Consider the following 12,599-nt stretch of genomic DNA (forward strand, 5'->3'; position numbering starts at 1 on the left):
TGGGGGGTTATGCATGTGACAGAGTGTGTATATGTGAGTATAGAGTGTCTTAAGTCTGTGAGGGGGTGCATGTGAGAGTGTGGGAGTGTGTGTGTGTCTGGGGTGGGGGGTTGTGAGCGAGAGTGTATATGTGAATGCGTGAGTGTAGAGTGGTCTAAGAGGATGCATGTGTGATTGTGGGAGTGTGTGTGTCTGTAAGGGTGTGTGTGTGTGTATAGGAGTGTCTGTATGTGTACAGTGCAATGGTGATCACCTGTAATGTGACATGAACCCAAGGTCCTGGTTGAGGCCCTCCCTATGGGTACTGAACTTAGTGATCAGTCTCTGCTCGGCCACTTTTCGCTGCTGCCTGTCCTGAAGTCCGCCTTGGAGGATGGTCACCCGAAGGTCGAAGTTGAATGTCCTGGACCACTGAAGTGTCCCCCAACTGGGAGGGAACGATCCCTGTCTGTTGATTGTTGTGCGGTGCCCATTCATCAGTTGCCGTAGCCTTTGCTCGGTTTTCCCAATGTACCATACCTCCAGGCATCTTTGCCTGCAACGTTGTCTATCTTATATCGTTTGTGAGGTGAATTTGTACTTGCAGAGTTACATTGTATTTTGCCCAAAAACTGCATGAATTCATGTAAAACTCTGTCTTCTCACTTTTTAGATTAGAATCAATCTAAACATCATGGCACAGACAGAGAACACAGGGGCCTACACCTTCACCATATTGTCTAGCTATCACCAATTGTTACAGTTAACCTGAGAATGCAACTTTTAAAAAAAAAAGTTTTGTGATTTACACATGAAAGCAGTGAAACTATCATGGTACTCGAACAGGTGAAAGACTCAACAGATTATCAAGGTATTTTTCAATGTATAATTTCAGTTACATCAGAATGTAAACTTTTGCTATAAATTCTATGCCTTACAATTGTGTCCTCCATGACCACCTGGTGAAGGAGCGGCACTCCGAAAGCTAGTGCTTCCAAATAAACCTGTTGGACTATAACCTGGTGTTGTGTGATTTTTTAACTAAATGTTAGCTGGTACTTAACTAACTCTGGAAGCAACGGTGGCAAACGCAGCTGCGTTGGTGCTGCAAAATCATCCTTCATAACTTCTGGGGGCTTGTGCTAAAATTGAGAGAGTTGTTCCACAGGTTAGTTAAGCAACAGCCTGACAAGTCATACCCACAGAACCAAACCTTACACATAATGTTCCAGACAACACTGTCACCATCCCCAGATATGTACTGCCCCACTGTCAGGGAAGACCCATCAGAGAAGGTAGCGTACGCAGTCAGGAGGGAGTTGTCCTGGGGGTCCTTAATGTTGCCTTTGGACCCCTTGCAGTCTCACAGCATCAGGTCAAACACGAACAAGGTAAGCCCCTGCTGATTACACCTGACCAAACAGACCATAATTAATTAATCAATACTCCTCCATGTTGAAGTCAATTGGAGGAAGCAATGAGGGTGGTAAGGGCACAGAACATATTCCTAGGAGAGTACTTCAATGTCCATCACAACAGTAGTTCGGTTGTGAGACTAATTAACAAATTGGCTGAGCTAGACTGGGTCTGCAGAAGGTAGTGAGAGAAAACCAGAGATAATCTTTCTTTGTCCTCATGTATCGATTGTCACTGATAAATCTGTCCATGACAGTGACATGAGTGACCACTTCACAGTCCTTGTGGTCCAACTTCAACTCCCTACCCCCACAATCTTGTTTTGTGTGTAACCACCATGCTAGATGGGAAAGATTGCAGTCACAATTAGCAACATACAGGGGCAGACATAAAACACAGTAGGACATCAGTAACAGTTGAAACACATTTGAGCACAATCTGTAATCCCATGTTAACCAGCCAAACTGTCCACCCTGATCAGAAACTGGATCACTCTAATTTGGGTCCTGACTCCCGCTGTTCCTATTGGGAATGGGAATACTCCAATGAGGGTCCAATGTGGGAGAATAGGATCAGTGCTGACTATAATGGCTTAATTGCTCTAACTGAAAAAACTTTTGAAGAAAATCTTTCTGAACCACTGTTAAATATAGCAATGGGTAGGGCAATGTAGACAAGGGGCCGCTCTGCAGCAAGTGACAATATCGCCATTAACTTTACTGGTTGCAAGATCTTAACTGAAGGCATGCGAAAAATAAAAACAATTGCATTATTATACAACTTCAAGCCAACAACGTACTTTTCAAATGTAGTCACTGTTGTAACACAGCGAACATGATTGTCAAGTTGTGCACAGCAGGATGGGTTGGATGGTGAATGGAGGAAAAGGTAATTTTAAAAAAGTGTTCATTTTCCAAGGACAGACACAATAACAGTGTAGGATGAGGATTTAGATTACTTACAGTATGGAAACAGGCCCTTCGGCCCAACAAGTCCACACTGACCCACCAAAGCGCAACCCACCCAGACCCATTCCCCTACATTTTAACCCTTCACCTAACACTATGGGCAATTTAGCATGGCCAATTCACCTGACCTGCACATTTTTGGACTGTGGAAGGAAACCAGAGCACCCGGAGGAAACCCACGGGGAGAATGTGCAAACTCCACACAGACAGTCGCCTGAGGCGGGAATTGAACCCGGGTCTCTGGCGGTGTGAGGCAGCAGTGCTAACCACTGTGCCACCGTGTCAAGCTTCACAATGCAGTCCCATGCCATGTAGACTCATATATAGTGATTCACCAATGGCTCCAGGATGTCTATGCAAATAGAAACAGAAAGAAAATACCCAAGTTTCCTGACACAATCTCTCCGTTTGCTGAAAACGTACGCTCCTGTATGACAGAGAGCTAGCGAATACGCGTTGCGGAACCCTATCAATCCAGGCTACTTAATTCAGTTCAACAATCGATTGTGGAAGATAGATACTTAAACAACAAGTTGCATTCGCACAGCATTCTTAGTGAAACGTCCAAGCTGCTTAATAAAAGAAACATGTGATTAGATTAGATTAGATTAGATTAGATTAGATTAGATTACTTACAGTGTGGAAACAGGCCCTTCGGCCCAACAAGTCCACACCGCCCCGCCGAAGCGTAACCCACCCATACCCCTACAGCTACATTTACCCCTTACCTAACACTATGGGCAATTTAGCATGGCCAATTCACCTGACCTGCACATCTTTGGACTGTGGGAGGAAACCGGAGCACCCGGAGGAAACCCACGCAGACACGGGGAGAACGTGCAAACTCCACACAGTCAGTCGCCTGAGAGGTCTGCCAAAAGGTGACACTGGAACTGCATGTAAGGGTGATAGCAGCACGAGCGACAAAAAACTTGACCCAAGAGGGAGGTTTTAGTTCATCTCCAACAGGACGAGTGTTGGAAAAGGTTAGAGAGGGAATTCAAGAGCAAAGGTTAATCACACCTGAAGGCACAGACCCAATGATGAAGTGAATAATACCTCAGAGGACTGAAGAAGTTTACAGGGATAGAGCAGAGTTCTCTCCTCTTCAATCACCTCACACAGGATATAAATAAATTGGATGGAGTCTAGAGCAGTTTCAACCTGGACCCTTGTTATCTCCTAGTCACAGAGCACTTTTTCTCATGTTCAATTTAATGCTCCTGACTGTCCTTCACTGGAACCTGGTCAGAATGGATGGAAGAGAATGCCATGGGAGACATATGCATTATTTAGATATTTTTGTACCAAAAAGGTACAAGATTGGCAAATGTCAGCTGTGGATCAGCTGGAAACACGCTCATCTCTGAATTATAAGGTTCTGTACTCAAATTTCACTCTCGGGCTTGAGCATAAAACTCAGGCATGGCACCCCCACAATACTGCAGGAGCACTGCACTGTCATGAGTACTGTAATCCAGATCAGATTAATCTGAGGCGCCCACCTGCCTCCTCCAATAGAATGAAAAGAGTCGATGGCACTCTTACAAAGGGGAGCAATGGAGTTCTCCCCATTTTCCTGGCTAACCTCTTAGTTAACATCACAAAACTCAGATCATTTGATCCTTTGCACTTTGCTGTTTTTGAGGAATTTGCAATGCTGCCTATATTGACCACGTGAAATATACATCATTGGTGTAAAGCATGCTAAAACCTGATTGTCATTAAAAGCACATTATAAATCATGTCTATGATTATTAGCCAAGGGGCAAGGATCTTTACATTAAGATATGACCATAAAATGATAAGATGTTGGAACAGAAGTAGAGTAGTCAGCCTATCGAGTGTGCTCCACTATTCAGTGAGATCATGTTTGATCTAATAATCCGATCTATCCCTATGACCATCACCCCCTACCTGTATCTACCTATCACCTTCCCAGCTACCTTCCCCCCAGAATCACCCCCCCCACCCTCCTATTTATCTCTCAGCCCCAGCACCCCCACCCACCCACCCCTTCCCTGCCCCCACCCCACCCCCATATTGCAGTTGAAGGGCTTATGTCTGAAAGGTTGACACTCGTGCTCCTCTGATGCTGCCTGACCTGCTGTGCTTTTCCAGCGCCACACTTTTCAACTAATAATCCTCAACTTTTCTTGCCTTTCCCCATTCTCCGTTTCTTGATTAAAAACTCTATCACAGCTTTGAGTATACTTAATGACCCTGGCGGCTCTCTGTGATTAAAAAAATTCCATAGATTCACAACCATCTTAGAAGAAACTCTTCCTTATCTCTGTCAAAAGACAGGTGGTGGTGAATAAGAACTGGTGGGTTACATTAAATGGTAATGCTGTTTTCCATGGAAGCTACAGGAGCGGCAAGCTTTGGAAATCTCAATGGGCACTAAGTAACAAAAGTCACAGGGTGATACAAAACCACACCAGTATTTTTGGCTCAAGGGTCCAAAAACATCCTGTTTTAAATTGTCCTCCAGAAGATTTCTTCTAGCTCATGTGGCATCTTGCGATCCAATCAAATTACATGAAGGGGCAACTTGTGTGGGAAATGAGATTAAATGTGCGGGATATTAAACACAGAGGTTGACTGTGAATAAACACAGAGTGATGGTGAATAAACATGGCGGTAGAGGGCGATTAAATATGGATGATGATGGTGAACAAACAGAGGGCAATGTGGAGTGAGGACAGTGAACAAATGTGGAGGGTGATGGTGAATAAACATCACAGGGTGAAATACTGGACAACAAATTGTGCATTTGGCGTGACATTAGCTGAGATAAAGGAGACATTCTCCACTGTGCTTGATGATTTGTAATTTGCACAGCTGGATCCTACAACTGATCCAATATAGATCCACCCATCCATACACCCACATGGAAATCTGATGCTTCCATTCATCAAACTATTACTTATACATTTAATTACAGCACTAGAGCTTCACTGATAACATTTCAGCTCAGTCTATCCAGCACACGATACTGACACAAAATTGCCCAGCAATCATGGTAAACTGTTAAACCACAAACGTATGGATTGCATCGGGGATTAGAAAGAGAATGAATGAATCACACAATCAGGTCAGATATCAGATCAACCACTGTAGTTAACAAAAGTTCCCCAGTCACAAATTCTGAGATCTTTCAGCAGCTGTTGATAGCAAGAGAAGATTGATCCTTTATTACTCAATTTAAGGTTATTGAAGACATGAACTAGAATTTCAGGTGTGAAAGGAACTGCTAACTTAATTGCACATGCAAGAAACTAAGGATAGATAGGCTGTTAAACCTCACTCAGAACTGCATGTTGCAACTTTTCATTGTCTGGCATTTTACCTGCTTGATTCCTGTTGTTGAGAGTTGAGATTTACTCACTTTACAGGGTCCAGATGTTCGTGCTGTCCAAGAGTTAAAACACTCACAAACACTCCCTGCAGGGCTTTATATTCTATATGTTTTATATATACACACAGAGGAATTTTGATTATCCAGCATTCGATTATCTGAATTTCGGATTATCCAAACAAGATCGCAAGGTCCCAATGGTTGGCTAAACTGTGTTATCTGGCATTCGATTATCCAAACATTTGATTATCCGAACAAAATGTTCCATGCTTGTATTGTCTGGATAATCGGAGTTCGTCTGTATGATATCCATTATTATATTCGGAGTGTTTTGGTGCAGAGGCAATGGGTGCTGTTGTGCATGAATCACAGAATGCTAGTATAGAGGTACAACAGGTAATACGGATGACAAATGGATTTTTAGTATTTATTGCTAAAGGAATGCAAGCAGGGAAGTATTTCTTCAACCATACAAGGCATTAGTGAGACTGCATCTGGAGTGCTGCATACAGTTTTGTTCCCCTTGAGAGGTGTAGTTGAATTGCAGATAGCCAGAGGAGGTTCACGAGATTGATTGCAGAGGTGAGAGGTTTGTCTTATGGAGAGAAATTGAGTAATTAAGCCCATACTTTCTAGAGGTCAGAAGAATGAGGGGAAACTTAACTGAGGTATGTAAGATTCGAAAGGGGATTGGCAAAGTAGGCATAGAGAGGATTTTTCCTCTTGTGGGGAAATCGAGAACAAGAGACCTTAGATTTAGGATAAAGGGGGACAGATTTATAACAGAAATGAGGAAAAATTACTTCTCTCAAAGGTGTGTGAATTTGTGGAATTCATAACCCCACACTGCAGTGGATGCTGTGACAATAAGTGAATTTAAGGAGATAATCAGATTTTTAATTAGTAAAGGATTTGAAAGGTTATGGGGAGTGACAGGAAAGTGGGGTTCAGGCTGAAATGAGATCAGAAATGATTGTATCAAATGGCAGAGTAGATTCAAGGGGCTGAATTGCATACTCCCAGTTCTTCTGTTCTCATATGCCACTGTCAATGTACAAGATACATATGTAGGCTAAGATAAAAATAGATAAAAATTACTAAGATAAAAATAGAAACATGATTTTCACAAAGTTTTGAAGGACAATGAAAGATTGAGATAGCTCCTGATGGGAAATAATTGCTGGGAGTGACAGGGTTACCTTGATAGCTCAAGCAGAGAATTTCAGCAGGGATTTCTGACCCTGAGAGAAATTCCTGATCTAAAAAAAAATTGCTGCTTGAAGTTAAGCAGCAGACTATGTTTATATTGCTCCCAGGCCTGCAATTGAACATTCCATTCTAGGGCTCCTATTATATAGGAGCAGAGCAAATTGAGTCAGTGTGCTTGGTATATGTAGAAGAGCTGTTACTGAATGACAAACAAGGGGTTCCCGATTTACAAATATATGACTTACAAACATCAGTACTTACGAACCTGATCCCGCATGGGGATGTAATTTTAAAGATCTAACATATGACCATTTTCTGTAATTATGACTCCTATTTTATGTCCTGTATTGTGTTCTGACTTGCGTACTAATCAATTTGCAAACGGAGTTGAGAATGGAATCTGTTTGCAACCCGTTCCTGTACTACCAGACAGGAACGAATTGTTCACTTTTACATAATGTATACTCCAATTGTACAGGAGCTGATACTGAGGTACTCAAGCCACAAAGAAGTTAGTTGTTCCCTTTTCCCCAGTGTGTACTGTACATGAATCCAGGTATGCACCCGAGTGCCTAAATCTGCAGCAATACAGATCAAATGCTAGATAGTAAGAGTAATTGGGAGTATTCAACAAAGAAGAACCAAGAAACTGATAAGGAAAAGGAAAATAGATTATAAATGCAAACTAACGAAGAACATAACAGTGGACTGTGGAATCTTCTATTGATGTGGAAAAAACAAGAATAAAGGTGGGCCTATTACAGGGCAGACAGGAGAATTTACAGTGGAGAACAAGGAAATGGCAAAGCAACTGAACAGTTACTTCGTGTCTGTCTTCACATAAGATATTAAAACTTTCCCAGAAATACGAAATCATAAGGGGACTTGTGCAACTGAAAGCCAATACAAATTAGTATTAGCAAATGGGCAATACTTAAGAAAGATTGCTGGGTTGAGAGTTGATCAATCTCATGAAACAGATGAGCTTCATTCCCGAGTGTCGAAGGAAGCAGGAGGTTATCTTTCAGAATTCTATGGATTCTGGAAAAGTTCCTGCTGACTGGATAATAACAAATGCAACCCCATTACTCAAAAAGGCATAATTAGGGAGAATGCAGAACTACTGACCTGTCAACTCGCCATCCACAGTATTGAAAATGTTACAATCTATTATAAAGGATGCGATAACTGAAGATTTAGAAACAAATGACAAAGTTGGGTAGACTCAACATGATTTATGCAAACTGAGTTTGACAAAATTGTTAAGAGGTTTTTTTTCAGGATTTTATTTCGAGCACAGACAAAGGGGAACCAGTGGATGTGGTGAATTTTGATTTTAAAAAAGCTTTTGATAAGACCCCTCACAGGTGAATAATATTAGAGTGCACAGACCCGGGTGAGGGGACACATTAGCATGTTGTATATTAGCAATTCAGCTGAGACTTTGTTAATAGACAGAAAGCAGAAATAAACAGATCATTCTCAGGATGGCAGGCAAAATAGTAGGGTAAGACAAAGTCAGTGCTCAGTCCACAGATGTTTACAATTTATATAAATGATTTGGATACAGGGACCAATTGTCGTATTCCCAAATTTGTTGATGACATAAAACTGGATGGGAACGTAAGTTATAATGAGAGTTCAAGGAAACTTCACAAGAACGTGGACAGGCTAAGTGAATGGGCTTCGGTGGAATATAATGTGAAGAAGAGTGAAGTTACTCACTTTGGTAGAAAAATCAGGATGGCAAAACATTTCTTTAATGGTGAGAGGTTGGAAAGTGTGGGTGTCTGAAAGGATCAGGCTGTCCTTGCCCATGTGGCGTTAAAAACTCGCACACTGGTGCAGCAAGCAATTAGAAAGATAAGCAATAAATTGACATTCCTTTCAAAGGGATTTGATCGAGAAGTCAAAATATCTTGTTGCAGTTGTATAGAGTCTTGGTGACACCTGACCTGGAGCACTGTTTAGTTTTGGCTCCTTTATCTGAGGAACAGCAAACCTGTCAGAGGGAGTGCAACGGAGGTTCACCAGATTAATCCCTGCAAAGGCAGGATTGTCTTATGAGGGAAAATTGGGGAAACTGGGGTCTATAAGTCTCTAGAATTTCTAAGAATGAAAAGTGATCTAAGGATTCACTGAGGGCATGTGCATGGATAGCGATAGAATGCATGATGTCAGCATTAAACACAGGCCATCTAAGTTTGAGATGAGGAAACATTTCTTCACTTTGAGATCTGTGAAAGCTCAATCATCGAGCAGGGTGAGGACAGAAATTGATAGGTTTTTAGGCACTAATGAGATCGAGGGGTATCGAGATAAAGTGGGACAATGGCATTGAAGAGATGATCAGCCATGATTTATAATGATGGGGCAGACTCAATGAACAGAATGGCCTTGCTTCCGTCCCTATGATTAGGTTGGATGGCTGCTTCCTGGCTAAAGAAGACATGATAAGTTAAATTGTATCATTTTGTGCCATAAACCCTCCACGATGCTGTGTTTCTAAGTACAGGAGCTAGCAATGATATACACATAGTTGTACAACACTGGACAGGAGTGAAATGAATGAAGAAACTTTCTGAAATGAAACAATAAAGTGCAAGGAGGTAATTCAACAAGAGTCTTCTCCTGTAAAACTCTGGGTGCCCATAAATCTCTCACCAACACATCAAGTCAATACAAACTGAGAAATGCCTCATGAGCACGGCCTGTGTAACCAGCCTAAGGCTGTGTGCCTTTTTATGCAAACAGGTAAAATAATTCATCAGCTTTGGAAGCCAAGTACACACAGCAGGAACACACAAGGTTACAAAACTCTCTTGTGTTGCACTATCTTTTTTTTTAGATTACTTAGATTAGATTAGATTAGATTACTTACAGTGTGGAAACAGGCCCTTCAGCCCAACACGTCCACATTGACCCACCGAAGCGCAACCCACCCAGACCCATACCCCTACATTTACCCCTGCACCTAACACTACGGGCAATTTAGCGTGGCCAATTCACCTAACTTGCACATTTTTGGACTGTGGGAGGAAACCGGAGCACCCGGAGGAAACCCACGCAGACACAGGGAGAATGTGCAAACTCCACAGAGTCAGTCACCTGAGGTGGGAATTGAACCTAGGTTTCTGGCGCTGTGAGGCAGCAGTGCTAACCACGGTGCCACCGTGCCGCCCACAAGAAATTGCAGTCATACCTTGTCTGCTCATGTGCTCAGATCACTTTAAACCAATTTTTTAGTCAATTAATATGTGTGAAGGATAGTCTCTGAAGGGTAGGAAACATGGCAGACAACTTTTCTACAGCAACATAACATAATAACAATATAATAATTTATCAGATAATCTGTAGTGACCTTGGTTGAAAAATAAATATTGCTCAAAAGCTCAAGGAGAACTCTCTTGAATTTCTTTAAATAATGTTTTGCAGCCTTGTGCATCCAACTTGAGAGCTGGCACTGATTTAACATCTTACCTGAAAAATGACACTTCTAACAGTGAAGCATCACCTCAGTACTGCACTGGTTCTGTCAGTCTAGATTTTGCATGCAAACCTCCAAATTCGGACCTTAACCCATGGACATTTGAATTGGTGGTAACAATGCTACCTGCCAAATGATTTGGGGGACAAAGCAGAAACCGTCATGTGCTCATGGTGGTGCAGGCAGAGATAGAATTTTCAGGAGAGCACAATTGGATAATGTTGTTTTATTCATTTTGATAGTACTGCTTTTTATGATAGTAAATAGTTAAACTGTACAGATGGGTTGACAAGTTCAACATCCAGTCCCTGCACGTTTAACCAACTGTAGCTAAGGAGAAGAAAGTCGAGATATCACAATTAATTCAGCTTGCCTGCGTTAGACAGGAATGTATCAGTCAGTTTCACAGTCATCGCGCTGTAACTTCTGTTGAAGGTTTAACAGTAGGCAGTGGTTGGTGAGGAATCAGACTCAATTGCAATGCCAAATACAGTGAACAAATGAGGCACTCACTGTGGCTGACGTGCATGGAAGCATACCCTAACGGAAGACAGAGACTACAGGCAAGGAACATGGGAACAGGAGGAGGTTGTCTTCTTGAACCTTTTTGCCATTCAATTTCTCAACAGTTTGATTTGTATCTTAGGTATATCTATTTATCCAATAAATAATGCTAATTCATTTACTACAAAAGTCTACCCATTTTAGTTCTGAATTTTTCACTTTGCCCCAGAGCCTCAATGGATTTCTGGAGAGAGCTCCAAATTTCCCCCACCCTTTTGTGTTAGTAAGTGCTTCCTGACATGACACCTGAATGACTCCAATTTTAAGTTTATAAACCTTTGTTTTGGGATCACACACGAGAGGAAATAGCTTCTTTTGATCCTGATTCGCAAAAATCCTTCAATTCCTGTAAACAGCTTAATTCAATCATCCCTTAATCTTCTATATTCAGGGAAATAAAAACGTGGGCTTTAAGCAATCAGTCCTCATGACGTAATCCTTTACAAGCCCACTGTAACTCATATCCTCCCTGGGCAACACATCCTTCTTGAGATGAGATGTCCAGAATTGAATGCAGTTCGCCAGGTAGGGCTACCTTGGCACCCCACCCCACCCAAACAGCTGTAACATTACTTATTCCTTGTTATTATTAAGATAAAGGCCTACAATCCATTGGCATTTTGAATTATTCTCTTTTCCTGTTCACTAACTTTCAGTGGTAGTAAGAGAAAATATGGGTGGAGGTGAAAAACAAATACAGTCTCTCTCTTTTGAGGTTCCTTTCCCAACAAAGTATTGCAAGTGGAATTAATTTGGAGAAAATGATCATAGCTGAAAAATGCGTGGCTGGAAAAGTGCAGCAGGTCAGGCAGCATCAAAGGAGAAGGAGGATCGACGTTTTGGGCATAAGCCCTTCTTCAGGAATGAGGAGGGTGTGCCAAGCAGGCTAAGATAGAAGGTAGGGAGGAGGTTAAGGTGAGGGTGATAGGCCGGAGAGGGGGGTGGGGGCAGAGAGGTCGGGAAGAAGATTGCAGCTCAAGAAGGTGGTGCTGAGTCTGAGGATTAGGACTGAGAAAAGGTGGGGGGAGGGGAAATGAGGAAGCTGGAGAAATCTGCATTCATCCCTTGCAACACATTTTTCAGCTCTGATCCCCAGCATCTGCAGTCCTCACTTTCTCCTAGAAAATGATCATAGCCTGCATCAGCAGAACAAAAAAGCTAAAGGACCCACTGCACAACATGTGCAAGAGTATTATAAGTTCTTTTATATATGTTCTCTATAGGAGTCTTTTGCATTTACATATGCACAATCACAATCACACATAAGCCTTTTTTACACACTTGAATCAATTTTTTCTCTACAAGATTTGACGACATGATCTAGGCTGACAATCCTCGAGCTCAGTTAAATCATCACACAAAACCAGGTTATAGCCCGACAGGTGTATTTGGAACTACATAGCTTTCGGAGTGTTGTTCCTTCACCAGGTAGCACTCCAAAAGCTAGTGCTTCCAAATAAACCTGGTGCTGTGCGGTTTTTAACTTTGTGCACCCAGTCCTCCACATCAATCCGAGAACTGAGGGAGTGCTGCACTATTCAGGATGTCACCTTGTGGGAAAGACTGCCCTCTGAAGTGGGTGCATGATGTTATCGAAGAGGAGAGGGCACAGTTT

General features: G+C 42.1%; 1 protein-coding gene across 5 annotated transcripts in view; it reads right to left on the reverse strand.

Annotated features, from left to right (window-relative positions):
• The window catches only part of rad51b (RAD51 paralog B), a 520,835-nt gene that overhangs the window by 188,658 nt on the left and 319,578 nt on the right, over positions 1 to 12,599 (reverse strand). The window lies entirely within an intron of this gene.

This window comes from Chiloscyllium punctatum, chromosome 4 (assembly GCF_047496795.1).
Source record: "Chiloscyllium punctatum isolate Juve2018m chromosome 4, sChiPun1.3, whole genome shotgun sequence".
NCBI classification, from domain to species: domain Eukaryota; kingdom Metazoa; phylum Chordata; class Chondrichthyes; order Orectolobiformes; family Hemiscylliidae; genus Chiloscyllium; species Chiloscyllium punctatum.